Source organism: Pelophylax lessonae (genome assembly GCF_965119305.1).
Source record: "Pelophylax lessonae genome assembly, chromosome: 6".
In the NCBI taxonomy this organism is placed as follows: domain Eukaryota; kingdom Metazoa; phylum Chordata; class Amphibia; order Anura; family Ranidae; genus Pelophylax; species Pelophylax lessonae.
In genome coordinates, this window is record NC_138773.1 from 296,365,363 (window position 1) to 296,391,758 (window position 26,396).

General features: G+C 46.7%; 1 protein-coding gene across 2 annotated transcripts in view; it reads right to left on the reverse strand.

The window, feature by feature from the left end:
• The window catches only part of TMEM198 (transmembrane protein 198), a 92,634-nt gene extending 72,847 nt beyond the window's left edge, over positions 1-19,787 (reverse strand). Inside the window, exon 1 of one of the 2 annotated variants that reach the window (XM_082260946.1) lies at positions 19,232-19,787. The gene's annotated coding sequence lies outside the window, so the exon portion shown is untranslated. Of the gene's footprint in view, positions 1-19,060 lie in introns of both variants that reach the window. The other variant, XM_082260947.1, reaches the window with a different exon arrangement.
• Between the last annotated feature and the right edge of the window lie 6,609 nt (positions 19,788-26,396).

A 26,396-nucleotide genomic window follows, 5' to 3' on the forward strand; every position in this document is an offset into this window, starting at 1 on the left:
ACTCCCTTACTACTGGACCCTTCTACTACTAACTTACTAGTGATAAGTACCCCACAGGGGAATCCTCCATAACCTTACTTACACTATCTACCTCTGCACATAAGGACTGTTACTATCTATGCATACTAATTCTATAATCTGCCCTGTTACATAGATTGCTAGCTCTTGAGTCTACTACCATCTATCCTTGCACTGGGTTAGTCTATCCTGTATTTGTCATCTGCTGTCCTTACCACCTGTTACCATACTCGATTACTAACCTATCTGCATTCTACCTAATACCATCTAATACTCTCCTGAACATTTCTATCAAGTGCTTACCATCTCTGTCACTGTTCACACCTGTCCCTTCAGCACATCATCTTCATACTATCATATACATCCTATCACTCCAGGAACATCTTATTGAGTGTGTGTATATCTGTATGCTGAAGCTGACAGGCCCACAGTGATGAGTCTGGAGAGTTGGATCTGGTTATTCAACACATCTCTACATGACTACTGAGTGGAGATTCTGCAGCTGCAAATCCAGCCTACTACAAAAACGCAAGAGCGTTACAGATTGAACGAACCTAAAAAATGGATTCAGCAGAATTAACTCAAGTGACACAATTAACACAACAATAAATGCATTAATGCTTGCTCTTACTGAAGTAAAAGAAGAAAATCAGACTCTGATACAGCAGGTAACCCGTCTTTCACGGCTCACTGCTGCTCAACCCCCTGAACCTAAAATAAACCCTCCTCTAGTGTTTACAGGTGATCGGAAAAAATTTTGTGAATTCAAAAACGCATGTCAATTGCTTTTTTTGTTAAAACCTCGTACATACTCTACTGATCAAATTAAAGTCTGTACCGTTATCTCATACTTAACGGGTGATCCACGGGCCTGGGCAGACTCTCTCTTTGAGAAAAATGATCAGCTTCTCAACTCCTATTCTTTATTCCTAGCGGAACTCGCTAGTTTATATGATGACCCCAACAGGCAGAGTACTGCTGATATTCAATTGAGGGCTTTAAAACAAGGAAGGAGACCTGTAGAAGACTTTATAGCTGAGTTCAAAAGATGGACCCTTGATTCAGGGTGGAATGACACATCTCTGCGAACTCAATTCAGACTCGGGTTATCAGAAGCTGTTAAAGACGAGCTCGCCCGAGCGGATTTACCTGGCACCTTGGATGCCTTAATGCAACTCAGTATCAACATCGACAGGCGACTGCGGGAAAGAAGGGCTGAAAAAATGGGAATGCCATTGTCTAGTCCTTCTCGGATTTCGGCCGTTGACCCTACTCCCATGGAGGTAGGAACCATACGCCCACCTTTATCAACTACTGAACGAGCCAGAAGAAGATCCAGAAACCTCTGCATGTACTGCGCATCCCCGGATCATTTGATAAGCGTCTGTCCCCTTGTCCGCAAAAAAGAGGGTGAGTGTTCACATGTCTTGCTAGGAGGATTAACGACTTCCTTTTCTAACCCCTATCTTTTTGTTCATTTGACATTGCAGTGGGACCAGACTAGGATTACCACCAAGGCTATGATCGACACCGGATCTTGTGGAAACTATATTGATACATGTTTTGTTACCTTAAATAAAATACCTATTACTTCAAAACCTAAACCTGTTTCTGTTAGTTTCATTAACGGTATTCCACTATCTTCTGGTCCAATCACCAACCAGACACAAGCACTCCTTGTCACTACTAACGAGTCTCATATGGAGACCACCACTTTTGATATACTATCTTCACCCCATTTTTCTATTATTTTGGGACTCCCCTGGTTACACACACATCAACCAATCATAGATTGGAAAAGACGGACTTTGTCTTTCCCTTCTCACTATTGTGAGAATACGTGTAACCTCCCATCTTATGGAAAGATCCTGTCTGTGGTGTCAGATGAGATTGCACCACTATGCTATCAGGACCTGTCCGAAGTATTCCTTGAAAAAAATGCTCAAGCGTTGCCTCCCCATAGGGATTATGATTGCACTATCGATCTACTCTCTAACAGAAAATTGCCTTTCGGTCATGTTTATCCTCTTTCACAGGATGAACTTTCTCATCTCAAGGAATACTTGGATGAGAATTTGACAAAAGGTTTCATCAGACCCTCTACTTCTTCCACAGCTGCAGGACTTTTCTTTGTCCGCAATAAGGATTTAAGTCTTAGGCCTATTATCGATTATAGGCAATTAAATACCATTACAATAAAGGATCGCTATCCTTTACCGCTCATCCCTGAACTCATTGAACAAGTGCGTGGGGCTACTTACTTCTCTAAATTGGACCTAAAAGGGGCATACAACCTAATCCGAGTCCGTGACGGAGATGAGTGGAAAACAGCATTCAGAACCAGATACGGATTATTCGAATATCTTGTGATGCCATTCGGGTTGTGTAATGCTCCCGCAGCTTTCCAAAGGTTCATAAACGACATCTTTAGAGACTTACTTGATGTCTGTGTTGTAGTATATCTGGACGATATACTTATCTATTCTCGATCTCTCTCTGAACATATAAAACATGTAAGACTTGTGTTATCCAGACTACTTGCACACAATCTATACGTGAAATTAAAAAAATGCCTATTTCATAAAGAAGAAATATTATTTCTAGGATACATCATATCCAAAACCGGAATTAAGATGGATATGAGCAAGATATCCTGTATTCTGGACTGGCCTATACCAACAACTCGTAAGGCATTACAGCGATTCCTTGGATTTTCAAACTTCTATAGGAAGTTCATCAAGAACTTTTCTGCCATTGTGAGACCTCTCACACAACTGACAAGTATAAAGAAACCATTCAAATGGTCAGAAGAAGCAAATCGAGCTTTCTGCTTGTTAAAATCAAGCTTTACTTCTGCTCCCATACTACGCCATCCAGACCCATCCCTCCAATATATTCTGGAGGTAGATGCGTCAAATATGGCAGTAGGAGCAGTTCTTTCCCAACGACCAACAAATACTTCACCACTCCACCCAGTTGCTTTCTTTTCAAAATCATTAAGCAGCCCAGAGGTGAATTACCCAGTGGGTGAAAAGGAGTTGCTTGCCATAAAACTGGCACTGGAGAATTGGCGACATCTACTTGAGGGTACCCGGTTACCAATACTCATATATACAGATCACAAAAACCTTCAATACCTCCAGACTAACAAAACTCTCTCCCAGCGGCAGGTACGATGGTCATTATTCTTCCTAAGATTCAACTTCTTAGTGACCTACACGCCTGCAGACAAAAATAAAAAAGCGGATGCGCTATCACGATTAACCGAAGATAACTGCGCTGAAATCCCTTCTATTCCTATAATACCCTATGAACGTATTATTGGTGTTGTTCGTTCCCTGAAGGAAGAGATTTTGCACAGTATAAGATTGGATTCACCTCCACCACAACTAAGTACTGATGCAGAAGGCTTCCTCTACTACAACGATAAACTCTACATACCCCCTACTATGCGTACCAAGATCTTGGAGTTATCACATGATGTGCCCATGGCAGGACATATGGGTATGACGAAAACCCTTAATTTGCTTACTAGGCAGTTCTGGTGGCCTGATATGAAGACGTCTGTACAAAAATTTGTATCTTCATGTGACATCTGTGCAAGGTCCAAAATTGACACTACAAAACCATCTGGTCTACTCTGCAGTCTACCAATACCCCAGGTTCCATGGGAAGTTGTGTCCTTAGACTTTATAGTAGAACTACCACCTTCTAAAGGATTTAATACCATTCTAGTGTCAGTGGACCACCTGACAAAGATGGCACATTTCATCGCTATCCGTAGACTACCTTCATCCAAACAAACAGCGGAACTACTGATGAAACATGTGTTCAAGTTACACGGAATACCAAAGACTCTTTTATCCGACCGTGGTTCACAGTTCATCTCCAAATTTTGGCAAGCTCTTTGTCAAATATTACGGATTGAGCGAAAGCTCACTTCTCCCTACCACCCTCAGACCAACAGACAGACTGAAAGAGTCAACCAGTGTATAGAACAATATCTGCGTTGCTACACATCATACCTACAGGATGATTGGGTGAACCTTCTCCCTCTGGCGGAATTTGCTTATAACAACGCAACCCACAGTACTACTAAGCAAAGTCCGTTCTACTTGAACTATGGGTTTCATCCCACACTTCTTCCACCATGCATCCTACCATCAAGTAACCCAGTAGCCTCAGACTATCTTACCCAAATAAAGGACTCCCTGGGTTTACTTAATACCACTATCTCACACGCCCACAGCCAACAAAAAAGGTACTATGACCTACGTAGAAGACCTTCTCCTCAGTATGCTATTGGGGACCTCGTTTGGCTATCAACAAGAAATTTAAGATTAAAGATCCCTAGCAAAAAGCTTGGACCTTTATTTCTGGGACCCTTCCCAATTAAAAAAACTTATTGGAAAAGCTGCAGTACAGCTCACCTTACCAGCAGATCTCAAGATCCATCCCATCTTCCATGTGTCGCTACTGAAGCCCCATGTTCCTAATCAAGGAATAAGGCCTACCATCTTGCCTCCACCTCCAGTACAAGTTGAAGGCGGAGAAGAATATGAGATTAAGGAGATTTTAGATTCTCGTATCCACAGAGGAAGACTCCAGTATCTCATAAGATGGAAGAACTATGGACCCCAAGACGACACCTGGTTGGATACCACTGATGTTCACGCACCTAGACTCATACGAAGATTTCACTCAAAATACCCGGAGAAACCAGTGCTATAGGCCTTCCGGAGCCGGCCTTAAGGGGGGGTACTGTAAGATTCTGGTACCTCTGGTACCCTTATTTTCTATTTTCTTTTCAAATATGCGTCCCACCTTTCTAGTTAGGTGGTACGCATACACCTTTAAGACGGATGACGTCATCGCCGAGCGCCGCAGAGCGGCTATTTCAACCGCCGGCGTTCTCTCTCACATTGTTCGTTCAAACTACCTTTGTGTCCACATGCTTACAAGCTTGTCTTGCTGCCGGAACCTCCAGCTACTTTCTTTACTTGGAAAAGACCGGAACCTCGCTACCGATCCCTGTATCTCGCTACTGGATCACTCCCTTACTACTGGACCCTTCTACTACTAACTTACTAGTGATAAGTACCCCACAGGGGAATCCTCCATAACCTTACTTACACTATCTACCTCTGCACATAAGGACTGTTACTATCTATGCATACTAATTCTATCATCTGCACTATTACATAGATTGCTAGCTCTTGAGTCTACTACCATCTATCCTTGCAATGGGTTAGTCTATCCTGTATTTGTCATCTGCTGTCCTTACCACCTGTTACCATACTCGATTACTAACCTATCTGCATTCTACCTAATACCATCTAATACTCTCCTGAACATTTCTATCAAGTGCTTACCATCTCTGTCACTGTTCACACCTGTCCCTTCAGCACATCATCTTCATACTATCATATACATCCTATCACTCCAGGAACATCTTATTGAGTGTGTATATCTGTATGCTGAAGCTGACAGGCCCACAGTGATGAGTCTGGAGAGTTGGATCTGGTTATTCAACACATCTCTACATGACTACTGAGTGGAGATTCTGCAGCTGCAAATCCAGCCTACTACAAAAATGCAGGATCGTTACAGGCTCCTGCTACTGCATCTCAGCCAATCAGGAGGGAGAGACCGGGAGAGCCTCGGGTTTCGAGCACATCACTGGATCGAGATTGGGCTCAGGTAAGTATTAGGGGGGGCTGCACACTAAAGGTTTTTTAGAATGCATGAAGGTAAATAACCTTCAGCCTTTGCAACCACTTTAAGGCCTCATGCACACAGGACGTTTATGTAACTTTCCTAGAAGCCAGCAGCGTTTTTGCAGGAAAAATGCCTGAAGCTTGAAAAAGCATCTTAAAGAAGAAGTACGGCCAAAGCTTGTTTTGGCTGTACTCTTCCTGTGGATCAGAGGAGTGCAGTTCGTTATGCAATCCTGTATCCCGTTTTCAGCAAAAAGCAAGCTGAAGCCCGCTGTCAGCTGATGTCACAGAGCCGGTCCAGAATGATCGGTTGGAAAAGATCGCAACAATGAAGTCATGATCTGCCCACATGCCTGGACCGGCATCTGGCTCAGCCTCTTGGCGAGCCACTGAGAGCCTGAATGTACAAATAAAACAAAAGACCAGCGCTATGGATAAATTCTCAGAGACTATATTAGATAAAAATAGGTTGCAGCCTCCAACCAACCCCTAAAAATTAGGGGTCAAATGTCAAGTGGGGGGAAGGTAGTTGGAATTGGCGCTACCCTTTTATGTGAATCGTACCAACAGTGCATCCAAACCAAGAGATAGATGACGTTCAACGTATGGTACCGCCCTACGCGTTTCGTCATTGGACGTCTACTGGAACGGAACGTCGAACGTCACTTCCGGTCTGCAGACTGCCGTGTGTGGAACGCGGAAGCTCCCCGGCGCTGCTAACACGTTCTGAGTCGATCAGCTACTGCCTAAACGTGAGTCACTGCTGCTCCCTTGTGTAATGTTAATGTTACATACTACGCTATGAGGTCTTTTTGTTTAAATACTCAGATGGGATCCTCTTGTCCGTAAGGATTATTGATGCTAGATCTGGGGATTTTTTGCTTTACCCTTTGCAGCCAGGATTGTTACCTTTGCTGAGGGGTAAGTGAGACCTCTGGTGGAAGTCGGGACCTTAAGCACTTACAGCTCATCACCATCACAATTTAGATATAATTCAACTATATTTATATTTATTATTTTTTCACCGCTTATTCGCCTATGTTTTTATGTTTCTATAATATTTATTGATTTTATACACTTTATTTTGTCACATTAAATAAATTCACCAGCACTTTGGAATTTTTTATCCAGCCATACATCATACAATTTATATCTCCACTGAGAGCCTGAGCTGGCCGCTCCTGCCCCCTCCACAGCCCAGTGCTCCAGTGAGTGCTGGAGGGGGCAGAACAGAGAGCGGTGACTGACAGTCACCAGCTCTCTGCTCACAGAGCACTGTCAGAGCGATCGGCGGTGTTTGATCGCTCGGTTCTCAGTGTTAGAGCCAGCGGGGGGACAGATGCTACATCCACCTAGGTAAGTAGGATTCAAAAGTAAAAACCAATCCCATATTTCTATTTCTATTTCTATTTTTTTTTTTTTTTTTTTTTTTACATGCTTTTAGAATCTTTAACAGGCGTCAAGCTCTTGTGGGTTAAATAAATAATTGTTTCTGGCCATTGAAATGAATTAATGTTTAATTTTTTTATTATTTTTTTATCCGCAGTGGTGCAAAAAACCTGAAACGAAAAAAACCCGTAAGTGAACTCAAAAAAGTGCATGTAGGCGTGTGCCTTGTCCAACCCCCGAATGAGTAGGACCTCTACCCTGATCCCCCAGGGTGCAAGGCTCCTCTGACAGGGACAAAGGGTTTTGGTTCGCCTAGCCAGAAGGCCTGGCAGACCCTCTTCTTCTAGGTCAGCCGAAGCTGACCCCAAATTCTTGGTTGAGGGGCTCTCCCAAAGTGGCCGTGCATGGTGAACTGGCCAGGCCCTAAGGCCTGGTAACAAAAATTGCCCCCGGACTTTAGCCAAAAGGCCCAGCCTTAAAAGACGCAGTGCAGAAAAAGTGTTTGGCGCTGTGACCATGGGCCGGTTCACACATTGGGGTCCCACACCCAAGTGTTGCTAAGAGCAACTCTGGGGTGACTGCTCCCATAGGGCAGAGACACCGTGAACTCTCTGCCTTCCCAGCCCATGGCCAGACAAGGTAGACCGCTCAAATCAGGAGGTAATAGGCTCTTCCAGCTTTCCCAGCAGAATTTCTCCCGTGCCCCAACTGCCTGTGGGCGCCCCGGTTTCTGTTCCAGCCAGTACTAACCTTCCAAGCCCCTATCACTCCAGCAGGTTTGCATAGCCACCACCCAACCTTGGTCAGGTCAGATGATAGCACAGCGACCCCACTCGATCACTGATAAGAACAGATACTACACTTGATCTTAGCCAAAAGGCCGACTGAAATTAATTAATGCTCAAGCACTAGCGTTTAGGCACGTTTACAAGCGTCAAGCGTTTTTATCAGCCCAAACTCTACTGCTCCTGGACACACTGGCAGTGGGTTTTCTTTGCCTGCCTATAAAAGCTTCTAAAAGCCTTTGTGTGCATGGAGGCATAGAATAACATGGAGAGATGTTTTTAAGCTGTAAAAAAACAAACATCTGACGTTGCTCAGAGCGTCAGGAAAAACATCCTGTATGCATGAGGCTGAAGGCTCAAAGCATCATGGCTGCACCATGTGAACTGCCCCCTCTGGTCGTATTTTAGGGCTTGATCACACATGCTTTGATCTCTGAAGAGCGATCCCTGTTCAGATCGGTCTTAGGAGAGCATTTGACAAGCGGTGAGGAGGCATAGTATTGCCTCCTCACCGCCTGTTTTAACCCCGCACTAACGTGCTGCAACCCTGTGCATTTCATGCAGTTATGGGGAACTTTCAGAGTGGCCCCATTCACTTGAAAGGGTTGTGTTTGGTGGGCGCTACACCCACTGAAAGTGAAAGGGGGCATAATTCCGGCCATGGCATGTGTACACTCCCAGCCACTGCCTTTGCAGCTGAAGAGGGAGCTGATGGGGAGCAGTAAAAATGCGGTTCAACTGCAGGGTTATGCCAACCCTCAGCTGATAGTGTGAACAAGTTTCAAGTGCAGGTCAGCTACAGAAAAACCAAGCCTGTTAACACTGGCATCTCACACTCAGTGGCTTTGCCTGAACACCAAGCCTTCAGTTGGGATCACATGACCAATGCCTTGGCGTTTGGTTGTGTGATATACACTGGAGGAAGATTGGACGAGCAGTATTTTCAGGATAGGTCAGTGGTTGTCAACTTATGAGCTAAAAGGGGCCTCAGATGTGACCCCTGACATCACCAAAGGGCCACACATAATGGTCAGTATATGTAATGCTTGAGAGGACTGTCAGAGACTGCAGACCCAATAGAGGAAATAAGGGTCAGAGAGTGAGGACAGGATACATTGTTGGCTGGGGATACGCTGAAGAGGACAATAGGTAACTGGGAACATGTTACATGAGGCTAGTAGAGATCAATTCTTTCACCCCAATCAATGTTCCTACTACAAACTGGTGAGGTCCAAGGCTGCACATCCTATCCCAAAGGGCCATATGTGGCCCTCCGGCCCCAGATTGGACACTAGAGGGATAGGTGTTTTTCCTCACCTTCATATTTAGGGCAGCAGAAAGGTCAGTACCTAACCTATAGATCAGCTTCCAAAAGCTTTTTCTTTTAGGCACTTTTGGAGCTTACAAAAGGTCCATAACTGTCCAAAAAAGTAACCCACCGTCATTGGGGAACTAAAAGTCCCAGAAAATCAGCAAACACCTAATGTGTTAATCTATATACTATCATACCTTCCAACTTTTTGAGATGGGAACAAGAGACATCTAACTGGGAACATGTTACATGAGGCTAGTAGAGATCAATGCTATCACCCCAATCAATGTTCCTACTACAGACTGGTGAGGTCCAAGGGCTGCACATCATATACCAAAGGGCCATATGCGGCCCTCCGGCCCCAGGTTGGGCGCTAGAGGGATAGGTGTTTTTCCTAACCTATAGATCAGTTTCCAAAAGTTTTTTCTTTTAGGCACTTTTGGAGCTTACAAAAGGTCCATAACTGTCTAAAAAAGTAACCCACCGTCATTGGGGAACTAAAAGTCCCAGTATATCAGCAAACACCTAATGTGTTCATCTATATACTACCATACCTTCCAACTTTTTGAGATGGGAACGAGAGACATCTAACTGGGAACATGTTACATGAGGCTAGTAGAGATCAATTCTATCACCCCAATCAATGTTCCTACTACAAACTGGTGAGGTCCAAGGGCTGCACATCATATACCAAAGGGCCATATGCGGCCCTCCGGCCCCAGGTTGGACGCTAGAGGAATAGGTGTTTTTCCTCACCTTCATATTTAACCACTTTAGAACCGCTCACAGTAATAGTACTGCGGCAGAGTGGCTCGTTATCGTCTGACAACGTAGTATTAACGTCGTCAGACACTCCCCCTTCTGGGCGGCGCTTGCGCGCCGCCGGAGGCTCGCTCCCGCTGTTTTCATTCACAGCGGGAGTCGGGCCAGGGGAGGAGCAGCGGCGATCGCCGCTGCTCTTACCCGATCGTCGGGGATCGAGTCTGGAGATCCGCATAGTGACAGGGAGTGACAGATCGGACTGTTCAGCATAGCTGGACATCCGATCTGTCCATGACTCACACAGTCACCTCCCCCCCTACACGTCAGTAAGCACCAGGCATACATTAACCCCTCCCTCTCCAATAAAATTAACCCCTTCCCTGCCAGTGTCATTTTTACAGTAACAGTGCATATATATAGCACTGATTACTGCAGTAATGTCACTGGTACCCCCAAAAGTGTCAAAAATGTCCGTCAAGGGTCCGATCTGTCCGCCGCAATGTCGCAGATCCGCAAAAAAAATCGCAGATCGCCGCCATTACGCGTTAAAAAAAAAACACAAAAAATGACAGAAATCTTTCCCTTTGTTAGTAAACGCAATAACTTTTGCGCAAACCAATCAAAATACGCTTATTGCGATTTTTTTTACCAAACATATGTAGCATAAAACAAATTGGCCAAAAATTTTTTAAAAAATTGGTTTTTACATCTTTTTTGGGGGGAATTTCATTTAAAAAAATGTTAAAAATATTGTTATTTTTTCAAAATAAACGCTCTTTTTTTGTTTATAGCGCAAAAAGTAAAAATCGCACAGGTGATCAAATACCACCAAAAGAAAGCTCTGTTTGTGGGAAAAAAAGGACGTAAATTTCGTTTGGGTACGGCGTCGCACGACCGCGCAATTGTCAGTTGAAGTCTAACAGCGCCGAATCGCAAAAAAGTGGCCTGGACGGAAGACAGCAAAATCCTCTGGTGGTAAAGTGGTTAAGGCAGCAGAAAGGTCAGTACCTAGCCTATAGATCAGTTTCCAAAAGCTTTTTCTTTTAGGCCCTTTTGGAGCTTACAAAAGGTCCACAACTGTCCAACAAAGTAACCCATCGTTATTGGGGAACTAAAAGTCCCAGAAAATCAGCTAACACCTAATGTGTTCATTTATATACTACCATACCTTCCAACTTTTTGAGATGGGAAAGAGAGACATCTACCAGCAAAAGTATGTAGGCATAGGACACACGCCCCCCTTAAGGTCCGGGTCACACTTATGCGATGTGGGAAGGCTGCGAATTTGCAGCCTGTTCCCGCATCGCAAACGCACCCCTGGCAGTTCACACTGCCATATGCGATACGCTGGGGGTGTCAATGAAATGTTAACGACACCCCCAGTTTGATCGCATATCGCAGTGCGATCTTTACAGTTCGCACAGGATCGGATCGCACAAGTGTGAACCACTGTGCGATCCGATCCTGATGCGGCTGAAAAAAAGGGTCCTGTGCGTCTTTGCTGCGGGTGCAGTGCGAATTTAGCCATACAAAGTGTATGGCTGAATTCGCACCGCACAGCCGATCGCATGTAATGAAGGAGCAGTGCGCTCCGATATTACATGCGATCGCCGCAACCGCAAGAATGTGAGCCGGCACTAAAGGAAAATTTAAAAAATGATTAGTTAAACACACAAGTGCTTTATTTTACCGCTACTATTCCTCTATATTAACGTTTGAAATTTACAAATACAGCCATTTAGAAATTGGATAAAAGGTTTAGCACTGGGAAACACTTTTTGAAAGATAAATAGTGCATTTTATCTACAACTATATAGATCAGACCAAAATGAGGAGGAAAGAGGGACAGAGGAACTTTGTTCCAAATCAGGGACAGTCCCTCAAAATCAGCGACAGTTGGGAGCTATGGTACACTAACACATTACACAGGTCCATTCAAATCATCGCCACTCAGAGAAACCTAAACTCACCGCACACAGTGCTGTATTTTGGCCTAGGCCAACAAGGCCCAGGCCTAGGGCGGCACTTTGCAGGGGGGCAGCAAAAAAGCCCCCCCCCCTCCACCTGAGACTCTATTGGCCATTTGTTGCTAGAGCCACCTCTCCCCCCCCCCTTCTCTCTCATCCCCCTTTCTCTCTCTCTCTCCCCCTCTCTCCCTCTCTCACACCTCTCTCTTTCCCTCTCACCCCCCTCTCTCTCTCTCTCTCACCCCCTCCTCTCTCTCTCTCTCTCTCTCTCTCTCTTTCTCTCTCTCTCTCATCCCCCTCTCTCATCCCCCCACATTCTCATCCCCCCCCTCTCTCCCTCCCCTCTCACCCCCCTCTCTCTTTCATCCCTCTATCTCTCTCCCTCACCCCCTCTCTCTCTTTCATCCCCCCTCTCTCTCTCTCCCTCTCTCCCTCACCCACCCCCTCTCTCTCTCTCCCACCACCTCTCACCCCCCTCGTGTGATCTCAGTGGTTCATGCTGGGACTTGTAGTCCTTAAATTTTGGAGGGAGTCACATCCGATAAAAAAAAAGTGAGGCAAATTTACATGGGGGGGGGGGGGGGGGGCACCCAATTTTAGTCTTGCCTAGGGCAGCACAAAACTAAAATACACCACTGACCGCACACCTTACAATCAAATTGCTCAATCAACTTCAGATCTACCAAAATCTATATTTTGAGGTTGATTTACTAAACAAAGACTGGCAAGTGCAGTTGCTCCAGAGCTTAGAAAAATGGGGTAAAGCTCCACTTTACTAAGAATACCCAATCACATTCAAGTAAAAAAAAAAAAACCCTGCATTTTTGCTTGTTCATGATTGGATGATGGAAGTCAGCAGAGTCAAAAAAGTGGATACCGTGAAATGTATGCCATCATCCCCAAGAAACTAGAACAAAAAACAAGGGGTAGTAGGGGCCAAGAGAGGACCCAAGACAGCGGGACTATACCGGCATAACTGGTGGTTGCAGGAATACAAATACAACACTCATATATGTATAAAAAATATATTCATTTTATTACAAAAGAATAAAAAACATGACAACAAGACATACAGTACATAAAAGATATACCGGTCCGTGTGTGTATGATAACTGTGTACCAAAAATACCACACTACTGGATCCTAATATATATTTTGCAGACTATTGGTTCCTGGATAATCAGACGCGTTTCGCATTCATTGCTTCATCAGGGCATTGCCAAGTCCAAATAGGTACTGCACTCAAAATAGGACGGACAAGATGAAGGCGTCTGCAGAGGAGATATCCCTTCATCTTGTCCGTCCTATTTTGAGTGCAGTACCTATTTGGTCTTGGCAATGCCCTGATGAAGCAATGAATGCGAAACGCGTCGGCTTATCCAGGGACCAATAGTCTGCAAAATATATATTAGGATCCAGTAGTGTGGTATTTTGGTACACAGTTATCATACACACAAGGACCGGTATATCTTTTATGTACTGTATGTCTTGTCATGTTTTTTATTCTTTTGTAATAAAATGAATATATTTTTTATACATATATGAGTGTTGTATTTGTATTCCTGCAACCACCAGTTATGCCAGTATAGTCCCGCTGTCTTGGGTCCTCTCTTGGCCCCTACTACCCCTAGTTTTTTGCGGAAGTCAGCAGAGCTTCCCCTTATTTACTAAGCTCTGAAGCAACTGCACTTGCAAAGTGCATAGTCTGTTTGCCTTTAGTAAGTCAACCACATACTTGCCAACTGCCCCTTTTTCCTGGGACAGTCCCTGCAAATAGGAGTCTCTTCCAGGTAATTTATATTGTCCCTGGAAGCGCCTGTTAATCGGGCTGCACGCAAATGTTACGCAAAAGTAGAGAAGCTGAATGGGAGACTAAGGCTCCATTCACACCAGCGCCTGACAAGTCGCGCTCCCTCGCGGTCCATTGACTGCTACAGGACCCATTCTAATAGGAGCGACACAAGTCGCTCCGACTTAGAAAAAGGGTCCTGTACTACTTCGGGGCGACCTCAGAGCGACTTGCATAGACTTCCATTATGTGAAGTCCATGCAAGTCGCTCCAAAGTCATGGTGCATGGGAATGCACAAGTCGCCCCCAAAGTAGTACAGAGTCGTGCCGCCCTAGTGTGAACCGAGCCTTATTCCAACTCTGCTACTGTGGCCTTAAGTTTGAAATTACCTTTTTAATTTCCTGTAATTCTCTCTTTATGAAGTAGACTCTATAATCTGATAAGTAGGTGAGATTAATTATGCAGAGTGGGCGGGGCTTCATGGAAGTGGGTGTGGTAATTGATAGCTGTGCTGCAAAGTGTCCCTGGAAATGTTTTTTAAATGTTGTCAACTATGTCATCCCCTATGTAGTGCAAGGACCTGCAAGACTGTAAGATGTATGGTGGCCCCAACAGTTCTTCCAAGGCACCCATGGGTCAACTGCAGTTAAATAATGCCAACTAGAATTTGCACAGACCTGGGGGAACCTCGCGGGAACCTGTGATAATTTGGCTGACAAGCTAGTAAAGCCCCGTACACACGTACCGATGGTCGGCATACAAATGTTCTTCTTTTCTCCCCGGGATGTCGGTGTCTGCTGAAAAGTGCAAAGACAGCACAAGGACAGCACAAGAATTTTGTCCGCCGACTGCAGAAGTGATGTCATGTAATGGTTAACTTTCCCTGTGTTTTCTATTTTCTGAGCATGCCCAGTCTTGCAAATCTGCGGTCTGTCGGCCGAATTCTGTACTGACAGGCGAACAATCGTCCGTTCTGGTGTCGGCATACAAATATTTTCATGTTTGCAAGAAAGACTTTTGTCCGCGGATTGTGCGCAGACATCTGTCGGAGGCACCATACTAACACGCGTACAATCGGCAGATCCTTCGTCCACCGACGTTTGTATGCCGACGATCGGTACGTGTGTACGGGCCTTAAGGAAAAAAATAAATAACTGTATGCAGGGCTTTTTTTCTCAGAGAAAAGGTACAGGAACTCCCCTTTCTAAGTTACTTTGTGTCTCCGCCCCCTACCCACCTTCGAGCACTAACCCTTGGTTCCACCCCTACCCACCTCTGAACACCGACAGTTGGATCCACCCTCTACCCAGCTTCCAGTACAGCCCCTTTTAGGCTCCATGTACACGGAACGTTGTTAAAAGTCCCTTTGAATGCTGGAATTTTTAGGACGTTTGAAACGTCCGTTCAGTCGCGTTTGTATTCGCGTTTAGCGGCCGTTTAGGGTCGTTTGCGTTTAGAACCGTTCCTAGAGGTCAAAAAAATGATTCCCCTTTAAAATGGAAAAGCGCGAACGCTAAACGCTGGTCATCGTGTTCGGACGCGTTCGGACGCGTTCAGACGCGCTCAGACGCGTTTGTGCGTTTGAAACGCCGGGAAACACACATTCGAACGCAAATAATTGCGTTCTAAAAACAGTCCCTGAAAGCAACTGCCTGCAAGTGACTGTAAACGACCTGGTGTACATGGACAGATAAGATAAAATGTAGGTGGGTTCAGGGGCTTCTGAAAAAAACGCCCAACTGCTCCTAAACGGCCATTTCCAGCGTCCCGTGTACATGGAGCCTTAGAGAATATAGAGCCAAGTATAATTTTGTAGTGGAATGTATGGAATTTGGTTATGATAACAAGAAAAGCAATAAAATTGATCCCCAAAAGCCAGCAGCAATATATCCCCCCCCCCAGCAGCGATAGATCCCCAGCAGCAGCAAAAGATCTCCCAACAGCCAGCATCAATAGACTCTCTAGCAGCCAGCAACAGTAGACCCCCTCCCCAAACAGTCGATCCCTTCCAGCAACAATTAACCCACAGTATCAAAAGATCCTCCACCAGCAACAATAGATTGCTATCCAAAAATAGACCCCCTCCAGCATCAATAGATCCAGCATCAGTACCCCTTGCCATGGCATACATTCAGTGCTAGAGGTGCCGGAACTGCTTTCCCCCACGTTCCCGCTGAAAAAAAGCCCTGACTGTATGGTACTGGGACTTTTGCAGGAACCAACAGATGTCGAAAGCATGAGAGACATGCTACATAATTGCTTTTTACATGCACACACACACATCTTTCTCATTGTACGCATAAATATCTTATTATGTGTGCAAATTATGGTAACAAAATGGGAGCTGCTGCCCAGAACAACCAATCAGATGCACGGTTCTTATTTATCAAAGTGTCAAAAAACATCATCTGTCTATATTGGAGTACATAACTGCCCAACCTGTGAGCATCAAGCAACATCAAATGCAAAAAATGAAATTATTTGGTGTTGTGTCTAAATAAGGACCTCTGCAGGGACCTCCATGCCCTGGGACAATCCCTTATAACCTAGGACTGGTGAAGGCTGGCACCATCTGGTACATATTGAGTTTTGCTGTCTCCGGATGCGCCATGCTGTCTGCACACATAAATATTATATAACTCCCCAACTACAAAAGACTCATCGTTGACAGCTGGAGGCCAGTGGGAGCCACTGCCCGAAACAACCATTTGCATACATTGGTCTCACTGAACTCCTCTTCCCTCAATCGGCCAATTAGATTCAAACCTGTGGTGGAATCCTAATTGTGATTGGCTGTCCACAGACAATGCAGACCGTTCTTGTGATAAATAAGGCTCAAAGGTCTCATCTAAAAATAAAAGAACCTAGGAATGGTCAACAGTTCCAGTTCTATTCAGTTTGGACTCCCACCGTATGCAGGTGTCCTTTGCATTTGTCAATGTTTGTGCGCCTCGCTGGCACGATACAGTTTATGCGTATTAATAAATAAGTATGGTAACCCCGGGCAACCAACCAGAAACATTCTTTTTTTAGCACAGCTGCACTCAACTGCTAAATGTTGATTTTTGATGTTACAGGCCAGTGAACTGGTCTGCTGGAAGATTGCATACAAGCAATAGAGTAGTGCACAGGCCAAGAAGCATGGCAACAATGGCAATGATTCAAAATGTAAATTGGATAGGTTGCTATGGGTTACCTTAACCTGCACAGCCTCGCAGCAGTTTGCACTGTCTGAATGGCTTGGGCACTTGTCTTGTACACAACTGGCGCTAGATACACATTTCCATGTTCATAACATCGAAGAACAATTATTACTGTATAGGTCAGCCATGCTCAACAAAGGTTCCTTCAGGGGTTGCTAGGGGTCCCTTGAGCTGTGGCTGCTTGACCTTCCATCTAAGGATGCCTGCATAGTTCTGGGGTCAATGCCACTTGGCAGAGCCAGCAACAGAACACCAATGATCTTTCCAGCTGTCTTTAAATGTGGAAATCTGACCGACACCATAAGGGGGACATTCTTCCAACTGACCACCAATGTAAAAGGGGCATCTTCCAACTGAACACCAATGTATGGAAATTCTTCCCACTGTTCACCAATCTAAGATGCATTCTTCCCACTGACCACCAATGTTAGGAACATTCTTCCCAATGACCACCAACATAAGAGTATTCTTCCCACTGACCCCCCAATGTAACAAGCATTCTTCCCACTGAACCCCCAATGTAACAAGCATTCTTCCCACTGAACCCCCAATGTAACGAGCATTCTTCCCACTGAACCCCCAATGTAACGAGCATTCTTCCCACTGACCGCCAATGTAAGAAGCATTTTTTGCAATGACCCCCCATGTAAGCAACATTCTTCTAACTGACCACCAATGTAAGGAGCATTCTTCCCACTGACCACCATTGTAAGGAGCATTCTTCGCAATGAACCCCAATGTAAGGAACATTCTTCCTACTAACCACCAATGTAATGAACATTCTTCCCCATGAACAACAATGAGGGGCATTCTTCCCACTGACCACCAATGTAGGGAAATTTTTCCCACTGTTCACCAACCTAAGGAGCACTCTTCTCACTGATCACCAATGTAAGGGACATTCTTTCTGCTGACCACAAATGTAAGGGAAGTCTTTTCTTTCCACTGATTGCCAATGTAAGGAGCATTCTTCTCACTGACCACCGATGTAGGGAGATTCTTCCCATTGACCACAAATGTAAGGAGCATTCTTCCCACTGATCCCCAATGTAAGGAGCATTCTTTGCAATGACCTCCAATTCAAGGCGCATTCTTCCCATTGACCACCATCGTAAGGAAAATTATTTTTAATGACCCCCAATGTAAGGAACATTCTTCCAACTAACCACCATTGTAAGGAACATTCTTCCCCATGAACAACAATGTAAGGAAACTATTCCTGCTGACCACAGATGTAAGGGAAGTCTTTCCACTGACCACCAATGTAGGGAGCATTTATCCCACTGACCACCAATGTAAGGAACATTCTTTCCACTGACCACGAATGTAAGGAACATTCTTCCCACTGACCACCAATGTAAGGAACATTCTTCCCACTGACCATCAATGTAAGGAGCATTCTTCCCACTGACCATCAATGTAAGGAGCATTCTTCCCACTGACCACCAATGTAAGGAGCATTCTTCCCACTGACCATCAATGTAAGGAGCATTCTTCACAATGACCACCAATGGTGGTAACATTCTTCCCAAAGGCTAACTAAAGGTTTGTGGCAGGGGTTCCCCTAGACCTGATGAATATTTTAATATATATATATATATTATAGATGGTAACCTCATCATTATCACTTTACAAATGCCTTCTGCGTTCCTAGATGTACCTGATGCTGTTAGATAACTTGGAATGACGGGATTGTGGAAAAGACATAAAGGAGCCCCAGGCTATACAAGAGGCAATTCTATTTTCCAGTGACTGAGGCCTGTCCGTGCCGTACACCAACCTCTCCAACCCAGCCGGGGCGAAGCAACGCAAAACACGAGCCCCCAGCGCGGTTATTTACCACCGATAATCAGTGCCCAGAACTGGCAGCCATCTCTCGGCTCACCGGGGAGGAGGGCTTTCTTTAACCCACTGCCTGCCATATCGAGGCCAAGCTGGCACTCAACAAACACCGTGCAATAAGATGTGGGTGATGGTGGGCAGCAATGCACAGATCGCTAATAAGGAAGCCATGGGGGTGATAAGGTTTAATGGAATCCCTACTGGAGAAATAAGTATGGTGCCTAGGTTTAGGGGGGTCATTGGATCAAAGGGGGAGATAAAAGGAAGAAACTTACATTAGATATCAGCAGTGTGTATGAGATTCCTGAACAGCTGATGGTTTCCATTATTCGCAGGTTGGGGAGAACTAGAGAGGGGGGGAGGGCATGGTTGTTATGAAAATAAGGGAGGTCTCTGCTAATCATGGAGTGTTGGTAACCCAGTGTAGGATCAATTAGTGACAGTACCTAGGGTGGGGTGAGTCACATCCGTGGGAGGTGTCCTGAGATGGGGACCATGCATGGAGCTGTCACCCTACGGTCCAGCCGCCAGCAGTCTCCTTCTTGTGCAAAGGCGATGTTGGCTGTCTCTCTGCCTCTCCTGCCGTCTCTCACTCATCCTCAGGCAGCAACGTTTTCTCCGGCTGTCTTGTGAGATCCCTCCAGGGTCCGACCGTGCAGCACGCAGCGGCAGGGTCTGTCACTTCAGTCTTCGGCTCCTCAGCGGTCTCTTGTACGTGATGCTCAAGTGCGTCTCCCCCATGGCTGGGTTCCTGGTCCCGGGCTCATCTTACATGGCCATTGTGCTGTTCTCTCCATCACTCTCTTCCTCTCTTTGTCCCCATCTCTGCTCTCTCCTTCCTTCTCCCTCTGCGGTTGGAGGGGCTTTGTGAAAAGAGACCTCCCCTCCTCCCCTCCCTCAGTCAGCCTTCCCTCTGTGTCTGCTGTCTCTGCCCTCACACCTCCTGCTTTGCACTTTCCTTGGTGTTTTACCAAGCAGCCTGTGCCCTCAGTTACCCCTGTGTATCCCCATTCCATGCCATCTGCCCCCCTCACCTCCACCCTCCCCTGTGTCCGCTCTCTACAGATCTTCTCTCCTTCTATGAGGATCTCTCCTTCTTCTCTCTGTCATGTCTCTCTATTCCTCCCCGGCTCTTCCCACCACCTTCTCTCTTTGTCTCTCTATTCCTCCTTTATGTCTGTCTCTTTTTCTAATTGTACCCCATCTCTATGTCTGCACTCCCTCTCTCTCCTGTTCTCTCTCCCTCTCCTCTCCTTACTGCACTCATTCGCTCCTCTCCTTTCTCATTGACTCTCTCTCTTTCTGCCTTTCTCTAGCACTCCCTCTCTCCTTTTCTCTCTATCTCTCCTCTCTCTCTCTTCTTTCTTTGTCTCTCTCCAGCACTCTGGCTGCACCCACTCCTGTTCTCTCTCCTCTCCTTACCGTCTCTCCTCTCTTCAGCACTCTGACTGCACTCTCTCTCTCCTCTCCTTACCGTCTCTCCTCTCTCCAGCACTCTGACTGCACTCTCTCTCTCTCCTTTCCTTACTGTCTCTCCTCTCCCCAGCATTCTGACTGCACTCCCTCTCTCTCCTTTCCTTACCGTCTCTCCTCTCTTCAGCACTCTGACTGCACTCTCTCTCTCCTTTCCTTACCGTCTCTCCTCTCTTCAGCACTCTGACTGCACTCTCTCTCTCCTTTCCTTACCGTCTCTCCTCTCCCCAGCACTCTGACTGCACTCTCTCTCTCTCTCCTTTCCTTACCGTCTCTCCTCTCCCCAGCACTCTGACTGCACTCTCTCTCTCTCCTTTCCTTACCGTCTCTCCTCTCCCCAGCACTCTGACTGCACTCTCTCTCTCTCCTTTCCTTACCGTCTCTCCTCTCCCCAGCATTCTGACTGCACTCTCTCTCTCCTTTCCTTACCTTCTCTCCTCTCTCCAGCACTCTGACTGCACTCTCTCTCTATCTCCTTTCCTTACCGTCTCTCCTCTCTCCAGCACTCTGACTGCACTCTCTCTCTCCTTTCCTTACCGTCTCTCCTCTCTTCAGCACTCTGACTGCACTCTCTCTCTCCTTTCCTTACTGTCTCTCCTCTCTTCAGCACTCTGACTGCACCCTCTCTCTCCTTTCCTTACCGTCTCTCCTCTCCCCAGCACTCTGACTGCACTCTCTCTCTCTCTCCTTTCCTTACCGTCTCTCCTCTCCCCAGCATTCTGACTGCACTCTCTCTCTCCTTTCCTTACCATCTCTCCTCTCTCCAGCACTCTGACTGCACTCTCTCTCTCTCCTTTCCTTACCGTCTCTCCTCTCCCCAGCATTCTGACTGCACTCTCTCTCTCCTTTCCTTACCATCTCTCCTCTCTCCAGCACTCTGACTGCACTCTCTCTCTATCTCCTTTCCTTACCGTCTCTCCTCTCTCCAGCACTCTGACTGCACTCTCTCTCTCTCCTTTCCTTACCGTCTCTCCTCTCCCCAGCATTCTGACTGCACTCTCTCTCTCTCCTTTCCTTACCGTCTCTCCTCTCCCCAGCATTCTGACTGCACTCTCTCTCTCCTTTCCTTACCATCTCTCCTCTCTCCAGCACTCTGACTGCACTCTCTCTCTATCTCCTTTCCTTACCGTCTCTCCTCTCTTCAGCACTCTGACTGCACTCTCTCTCTCTCCTTTCCTTACCGTCTCTCCTCTCTCCAGCACTCTGACTGCACTCTCTCTCTCTCTCTATCTCCTTTCCTTACCTTCTCTCCTCTCTCCAGCACTCTGACTGCACTCTCTCTCTATCTCCTTTCCTTACCTTCTCTCCTCTCTCCAGCACTCTGACTGCACTCTCCTTTCCTTACCATCTCTCCTCTCCCCAGCATTCTGACTGCACTCTCTCTCTCTCTCTTTTCCTTCCCCTGTGACTCTACTCTCTCTCTCTGCACTCCATCTCTCTCTCTCTCTCCTTTCTGTCACTCCTCTTTCTCCCTTATTTTCTGCTTCTTCCCAGGACTTTCTCTCTCCTCTCCATTTCTTTCCTATTTTATGTCTCTCCAGCACTCTAGGTGCAAATTCTCTTTCCCCTTTCTTCTGCCTCCCCTCTCTCTCCCCTTTTTTTTTCTGTTTCTCTCTCCCCTTTTTTCTGTCTCTCCCCCCCCCCCCCACTCCATCTTCTGTCTGTCTCTCTCTCTCTCTCTCCAATTTTCTGTCTCTCTCTCATTCCTATTTTCTGTGTCTCCTTCTCCTATTTTCTTCCTCTCACTCTCCACCCCCCCCCCCCCCATTTTCTGTCTTTCTCTTTCCTCCCTATTTTCTGTCTCTTGCTCTCCCCCCCCCCTTTTTCTGTCTCTTTCCCCCCCTATTTTCGGTCTGTCTCTGCTATTTTCTGCAATTCTCTCTCCTATTTCTGCCTCCACCTCTCACTCCCTCCCCCTATTTCTGTCTCTCTCTCTCATATGCTTTGTCTCTCTCCAATTTCCTCTCTCTCTCTCTCCTATTGTCTGTCTCTCTCCTATCTTCTGTCTCTCTCTCCCCCATTTTCTATCTCTCTCTCTCTCCTATTTTCTGTGTGTCTCTCTTTCTCTCTCTCTCTTTCTCTACTATGTTTTGTCTCTCTCTCTCTCCCCCATTTCTCTCTCTTCTATGTTCTGTCTCTCTCCTATTTTCTGTCTCTCTTTCTCTCTCTCTCCCCTATTTCTCCTCTCTCTCTCTCTCTCTTCTATGTTCTCTCTCTCTCATTTCTGTCTCTCTCTCTCTCGCTCTCTCTCTCCCCTATTTCTCTCTCTCTCTAACCCCTATGTTCTGACTCTTTCTCTCTCTCTCTCTCTCTCTCTCTCCTATTTCTCTCTCTCTCTCTCTCTCATATTTTATGTCTGTCCCTCTCTCCTGTTTTCTCCCTCTCTCCTCTCCTAGTTTCTGTCTCTCTCTCTCACTCTCCCCTATTTTCTGTGTGTGTCTCTCTCTCTATTTTATGTCTCTCCCCCCCCCCCCCCATTATTCCTCTCTCTCTCTCCCCTATTTTCTCTCTCTCTCCTATTTTCTGTCTCCCTTTCTCTCTCTCTCCCCTATGTTGTCTCTCTCTCCTATTTTCTGTCTCTCTCTCTCTCTCTCATATTTTCTGTTTCTCTCTCTCTCTTACCTATTTTCTGTCTGTCTCTCTCTCTCTCCCTCTCTCTCCTTTTCTGTCTCTTTCTCCAATTTTCTGTCTTTCCCTCTGTCTCTCTCTCTCCCCTGTCTGTACTCTCCCTCTTTACTTTCTGTCTCCCTTTAGATATCTGGCTGCACTTTCTCTCTTATTTTCTATCTCTTCAGCACTGTAGCGGAACTCTCTCCCCTCCTTTCTGTCTCTCCAGCACTGTAGCTGAACTCTCTCTCTCCTATTTCCTGCCTTTATACAGATCTCGGTCTGCACTCCCCCTCTCCCCTTCTCCCCCAACACTCTCCCTTCCTCCCCCAGCACTCTCCCCTCCTCTCCCAAGCACTCTCCCTCCTCCCCTCCTCTCCCAAGCACTCTCCCTCTTCCCCTCCTCTCCCCTGCACTCTCCCTCTCCTTTCCCTCTCCTCTCCCCTGCACTCCCCCTCTCCTATCCCCCTCCTCTCCCCTGCACTCTCCCTCTACTTTCCCCTGCACTCTCCCCCTCCTCTCCCCTGCACTCTCCCTCTCCTTTCCCCTGCACTCTCCCTCTCCTTTCCCCTGCACTCTCTCCCTCCTTTCCCCTGCACTCTCCCCTGCACTCTCCCTCTCCTTTCCCTCTCCTCTCCCCTGCACTCCCCCTCTCCTATCCCCCTCCTCTCCCCTGCACTCTCCCTCTACTTTCCCCTGCACTCTCCCCCTCCTCTCCCCTGCACTCTTCCTCTCCTTTCCCCTGCACTCTTCCTCTCCTTTCCCCTGCACTCTCCCTCTCCTTTCCCCTGCACTCTCTCCCTCCTTTCCCCTGCACTCTCCCCTGCACTCTCGCTCTCCTTTCCCCTGCACTCTCCCCTGCACTCCCCCTATTCTCTCTCCCTCCTCTCCCTCTCCTTTCCCCTGCACTCTCCCTCTCCTCTCCCCTGCACTCCCCCTCTCCTATCCCCCTCCTCTCCCCTGCAATCTCCCTCTACTTTTCCCTGCACTCTCCCCCTCCTCTCCCCTGCACTCTTCCTCTCCTTTCCCCTGCACTCTCCCTCTCCTTTCCCCTGCACTCTCTCCCTCCTTTCCCCTGCACTCTCCCCTGCACTCTCGCTCTCCTTTCCCCTGCACTCTCCCCTGCACTCCCCCTATTCTCTCTCCCTCCTCTCCCTCTCCTTTCCCCTGCACTCTCCCTCTCCTCTCCCCTGCACTCCCCCTCTCCTATCCCCCTCCTCTCCCCTGCACTCTCCCTCTACTTTCCCCTGCACTCTCTCCCTCTCGTTTACCCTGCACTCTCCCGCTCCTTCCCTCTTCCCCTGCACTCCCCCTCTCCTTTCCCCTGCACTCTCTCCCTCATTTCCCCTGCACTCTCTCCCTCCTTTCCCCTGCACTCTCTCCCTCCTTTCCCCTGCACTCTCCCTCTCCTTTCCCCTGCACTCTCTCCCTCCTTTCCCCTGCACTCTCCCTCTCCTTTCCCCTGCACTCCCCCTCTCCTCTCCAAAGAACTCTCTGTCTCTCCCAGCACTCTTTCTGCACTCTCCCTCTCCTCTCCCTCTGTCTCTCCCAGTACTCTGCCTCTCCCCAGTGTTGAGTCTGCACCGCCCTGCCTCCAGGATCCCCCCTGTCCCCTCTTTGTTGTCTCCCTTGTACTCCTCTGGCCCCTCTATTATCTCCATCCAGCTCCCAGCATCCCCCCCTCCCCTCTGCCCCCCTCTCCCCTCCCCTCTGCCCCCCTCTCCCCTCCTGATGCTGCTGGACAGCTCCTAGACTAGAAGCAGCAGGCGGGACAAACCAAGTACTGACAAGCAGAGGGGAGGAGGGGAACCCAGATGGATTGTACCATTCGCCCAGCACAGCTGTGTGACTTGCAGGCACTGCCCAGGCACTGGATTAATGGATTTTTCCACATACGTTTACCATGCTTTTTAAACGTTTTATCTTGTGAGTACCCAGCATTATTATATGTCAAATAAAGTATTGGTTTTACTGCACTTAGAGTGGCGCTGTTCTTATCTTCCAGTATATTGCAAGTTCCTTCTCGTCTTGAGAATCAGCAGCCTTCTGGAGTGCACAGACCGGTGCTTTTTATGGACTTTTTGGACTTTGCCACACAACATCCAGGTCCGTGCATCTTCCCATTAATATTTTCCCAGGTGGTTATTGAGGTTCATTTTTGAGTCCTGTTGCGCCAGTTTTTTTATGTTTGTTTCACAGTAAACACAACCCACCCACATATGTATATTTTTATCATGGACTGGGGGGGGGGGGGGGGTGGACATGTGCCTGATTCTAATTGGATAAATAGTGCATATCTGTAATTATCAGCACCGCCATGGAAGTGTACATTGTGCATTATAATAGTGTTACTGCCATCGCAACAGGTACAGAGACAGTAAACTCATTAGAATCTTTGTATATAGTCAGAAACCTCATTAAGCCTGGGCTCACATCTGTGCATTATGCATGTGCGTGTTTAGCCTGCTAAGGTCACGGGTACAGCAGACTATTCATTTGAATGGACTGCGGTACCCATGAGAAACATGGGGAAAAATTTCCTCTACCCTTTTATCAAAATACGACCGCGTGGAACAGCTGCAGCACCACGCTATTTCATGCAACACAAAAAAGCATGCGGTTTTCAATGCATGAGGATGCCATTAAAAAATTATTAAACTCAAAAGAAAATATTTACCAATTGTTTAATGTGATGGCTGCATTTATTTTCTTTTTCTGTCTTTCTTTCTTCTGTTTTCATCTGGGGATCTGGCTAGTAAGTCGGTTGTTTTTCAAAAAAACAAGCTCTCTTCCAAATGCATTACAATGATTAGCTTCTTTTTATTGATTTAAAATCTTTATCCCAAAAGGGAAAAAAAAAAACAAAGCGGTTTGCTGTAATTGCTTATAAAGTGTTAGCTGGAATTTGGCTTAATTTTGTTGGTGTGTCAACAAATCAACTAGTACATTTAAAACTCTCCTCCCCCCAGATTGATAATGCTGCTGTCTGCTCTGCTTCCTGTGCTCCTTCATCCAGAGTAGGGGCACTCTGATGCAGGACATCAGAGTACCCGAGTACCTGTCACCAGCCCATCAGGTACTCTGATGACAGGTACTCGGGTACTCTGATGGGCTGGTGACAGGTATTCGGGTACTCTGATGACAGGTACTTGGGTACTCTGATGATAGGTACTCGGGTACTCTAATAGGCTGGTGACAGGTACTCGGGTACTCTGATGGGCTGGTGACAGGTATTCGGGTACTCTGATGACAGGTACTTGGGTACTCTAATGACAGGTACTTGGGTACTCTGATGGGCTGGTGACAGGTACTCGGGTACTCTGATGGGCTGGTGACAGGTACTCGGGTACTCTGATGGGCTGGTGACAGGTATTCGGGTACTCTGATGACAGGTACTTGGGTACTCTAATGACAGGTACTTGGGTACTCTGATGGGCTGGTGACAGGTACTTGGGTACTCTGATGGGCTGGTGACAGGTACTCGGGTACTCTGATGGGCTGGTGACAGGTATTCGGGTACTCTGATGACAG